Source organism: Armigeres subalbatus, chromosome 1 (genome assembly GCF_024139115.2).
Source record: "Armigeres subalbatus isolate Guangzhou_Male chromosome 1, GZ_Asu_2, whole genome shotgun sequence".
Classification (NCBI taxonomy): domain Eukaryota; kingdom Metazoa; phylum Arthropoda; class Insecta; order Diptera; family Culicidae; genus Armigeres; species Armigeres subalbatus.
Genome location: NC_085139.1, coordinates 99,403,077 through 99,407,014, shown reverse-complemented (window position 1 = coordinate 99,407,014; position 3,938 = coordinate 99,403,077). Strand labels below are relative to the sequence as shown.

Sequence of the window (3,938 nt, the reverse complement as noted above, 5' to 3'; positions counted from 1 at the left end):
CAATTTGGTGAGTCACGTGCCCCATCACGCCTAGTCCCACCAGTGCCTATACAATAGCATCGTTAAATTATTGAATTGTAGACTTAAATTACTTTCATTATAATGGTTCTTATCTGTTCTTACAAACCAATCGGATTTTTAAATTAATTGGTTTTGTGAATGCTGCCATAATTAACTGCCCGGTGGCTATTCGATACGCCTCTAAAAATGAGCGTAAATCATTTTGTTTAATCCAGGTTAAGTTACTTAAGGAATACATGTTGGTTCGCTACATATATTTGACTTGAGTAAGAAAGTCTTTAAGGTCATTGAATGCCTTATAAGATTGACACTATAGAACGTCGTCAGTTGCATTCTAGTAAAAATTCTGCTGAGGCCATTTAAAACATTTCAATAACACAACATAATGATATAATTGCAAATATACAATACAAGGTGACAGATGCTGTTATGTTGTTGGGTATTTGTTTCGCGAGTTATATCTGCTATTCAATATATTAAATTTTCAATGTTCCTTCCAAACACACGAGGTGGAGAACAGCCTTGAAGAGATTTAAAGTAAATAACTAGAGTATGGAGACACAATGATAGCTCTTTTATTGTATTGATCTGAAGAATGAGTCAGTGGTACAAGAAACCTATTAAATATTTCTTGCATTTTTTATTCGGATTTTATATCGATGAGATACGTAGTTGGTGAGAATGGGTGATTTGTCCATACAAGGAAATTAATTATACTTTAAATGTTGTGGCACCATCTCTTTCAAACAGCACCACTTCTTTAGTGCAGGTTCCCTGAAGACAAATTGGAAGAAGCAATCCGCGCCCTGTTGCAAACTGCAACAGAAAGACAGTTTCCGATTTCTTGAACGTTTATTTGACTTCAACGTTATAAAATTCCTACCGAAAAAATAGATCGAATGATCATATTAGCCATGCTTATGTTTAAATCCCAATTGTAATATTAAGTAGCCTTAAGTACATCTTTTTATCTTTAGTATCTTATAAACAAAATATAGTCATGGGCTACTTACGTTTAGTATCCTTTCTGTTTCCTTTTGCGCTCAATATGCTGATTGGGAGTAGCAAAGCTTTTTAACGTGTTTAATGTTTGTGGTTCACGTTTCTAGCTTGCATGAATTCTACGGTAACTGCTATATTTTAATTTCAATTAATAAAGCGCTTCGATTGTAATATAACAAAACTAACCTGTATCTACTACACCGTACTATTTTATAGAGAATTCAACGTTTCTTTTAATCAAATTCAGTATTTACCATCACCAAACTCTTAAGTAGTTAAGTAGCTGTAATTATTTGTAATTTTAGGTAAGAGTATGCTAAATTAATTATCAAATTCGATAAACTGTGCCTCACCACGCTACACATAGCAATTATTGCCAGTTGGGATTGTTTACTTCGGTTGTACCTGATCTATTCAGTTGTATTCGATCTCCCTCGCCTTATCATCAATCACAGAGTTACGTTCTGATAAGAGCTTGTTCACGCGGACAAGGTAAAAAGGTTCCGCAGAGCTGTATCGGTAGTGGTAGCACGAGGTAGGCAGATACTCAAGAGGTACGGTGAATTGAAACTATATGTTTCCATGTTGGTTCGTTGCAGCTACAGTTGCAACACTCCCCCTCAGTACGTCGCGATCCCTAGTCCGACTTACTCTCGATCGAACCAACGTCCAGAATTGCCAACTTAACTGCTGGCCTCTCAAGTATCCCGTTAGCTGTTTGTACAGACGCTCGACGGACCTGACCGTCTTTAGAAACAGTGACTCCAACAACTCGTCCCTTCGGCCACGTGTTCCTGGGTAGGTTGTCCCCTTCTGCTAAGGGCTTTACAGGCTGGAACCACTTCGTTCTTCTAGTTAGCGTTGGTAGATACTCGATGACCCAACGTCGCCAGAATTCGTTCGCGTACACTTGGGACATCTTCCAGGAGCGTATCACTACGGCAGCACTGTCGTTAAACGCGATCGGGGGCTTGGAACCGTTTGATGATCCGATAAGGATGTGATTAGGAGTGAGTGGTGAGGCTTCTTCGTGTTCCAGTGGTACTTCGGTCAATGGTCTTGCATTTATGATTGCTTCAATTTCGGTTAGCATGTTTCGAAGCAATTCATCGGTGGGCGTTCGTTTGGGCTTGATTTGTTGTAGTGTCTTCTTAACTGACTAAATGAGTCTTTCCCAGCCTCCCCCGAAGTGTGGCGAAGCGGGTGGATTGAAAGACCATTTAATTTGGGCACTGACGAAGCTCTCTGTTAACTTGTTCTGATCAATTTTCAGCATAGCGTCCTTGAGTTCGCGACTGGCATCTATGAAAATGGTCCCACAATCGCTGATTATCTCCAGTGGCATACCTCTTCACGCGATAAAGTTTCGTATGGCAATTATGCAGGAGTCTGTCGACAACGAATGGGCAATCTCTATGTTGATTGCTCTGACGGTCATGCAGGTAATCAGGACACGATTTTCACACGATCAACGATTTTCTACCCGGCGGCCTACTGTGACAAGCATGGGTCCAAAATAATCGATTCCGATGAAGGAGAATGGTCTAGTAAACGCTTTCAGACGCATCGGTGGCAGTTCTCCCATCATCGGCGGTTGAGGTTGTGCGTTCCTGATCCTGCAGAGTTGGCAACGGTTACGGACGCGTTTGTAGATGGTACGAAGACATGGTACATAGTACTTCTGCCGAACTTCATTCAAGACAGTTTGGTGGTTTAGATGACAAAACTTTACATGCATATCAGATAAAATTAGGTCGGTAACGTGATGGCATTTTGGAAGCAAGATCGGGTGCTTGGCATCACCTTTCGCGAATTCACAAGCATCTATACGCCCGTCCATGCGGATTATCTCCTCGTTATCGAAATGTGGGCTTAGCTTGTACAGAGCACTGTGCTTGGGCAGACTTCGTTTGTTCCTCCACGGTTCTCGAGCTGCTTCCCGAAGAATCTTTATTTCTTCCGAAAATGCATCCGCTTGGACAGTTTTGAATATGTAGTTCTCTGCTTTCGCTAGCTCTTCTTGTTCGAGTGGACCAGTAATCAGCATTTTCTTCATTAGTTGCCGACGAACGTTCATTGGGAACCTCCTGACGTAAGCTACATGTCGCACTAATCGATTCCATCGCGAGAATTTGTTTACGTCAATTATGGGTTGCTGGCATGTATGGTGCAAAGTATGAGTTCGTAATTCTAGCGCTGTTGATCCGGGATCAGACTTAATAATAGGCCACTTCTCCTTTTTTTTTCCAGAGAAAAGATGAGCCTCGGAACCAGCATCCGTTAGAAGAAAGATTCGGGAGTCTTTGCCACTTCGTTGCGTCATCGGCCACGTTGATTTTCGTTGAAATCCAGTTCCATTCAGAAGCTTCCGAAAACTCCAATATCTCCCCTATTCTGCATCCTACGAATTGGCTGTACCTGCGATGGTCTGAGTTCAGCCAGCAGATAACATCCCGCGAGTCGGACCAGAGGAACCTCTGTGAAGGCTTTAATTTATGTGAATCCGCTATACAACGCGCGAGGCGTACTCCTATCACTGCAGCCTGTAGTTCGAGACGAGGAATTGAGACGAATCGCAACGGTGCTACTCGGGTCTTCGAGCCGATTAGTGCACACTCAATGCTATCTTTTTCCTCGAAACGTAGATAGGCAACAGCTGCGTACCCATTTTCGGACGCATCAACAAAAACATGGAGTTGGATGTTATTCGACTCTGTTGCTGTTGTGTGGTTCCGGTAACATCTAGGAATTTGAACGGACTCGATTCTTGGAAGGACCGTCAGCCATAACTGCCATTTATTCCATTCCTTGTTTCCTATAGGTTCATCCCACGATACACCGGAGCGCCAAATTTCTTGGAGCAAGATTTTCAGGAACATCAGGAAATTTGCGATGAGTCCCAATGGGTCATAGAT

At 42.2% G+C, this 3,938-nt stretch overlaps 1 long non-coding RNA gene across 1 annotated transcript; it reads right to left on the bottom strand.

The window, feature by feature from the left end:
• Positions 1-828: 828 nt before the first annotated feature.
• On the bottom strand, positions 829-2,128 carry LOC134227994 (uncharacterized). The gene is made up of 3 exons (XR_009983818.1): positions 1,210-2,128; positions 1,035-1,154; positions 829-900 (listed from the first exon to the last, which is right to left on the bottom strand). It is a non-coding gene; the product is annotated as an uncharacterized LOC134227994 (long non-coding RNA).
• Positions 2,129-3,938: the final 1,810 nt, after the last annotated feature.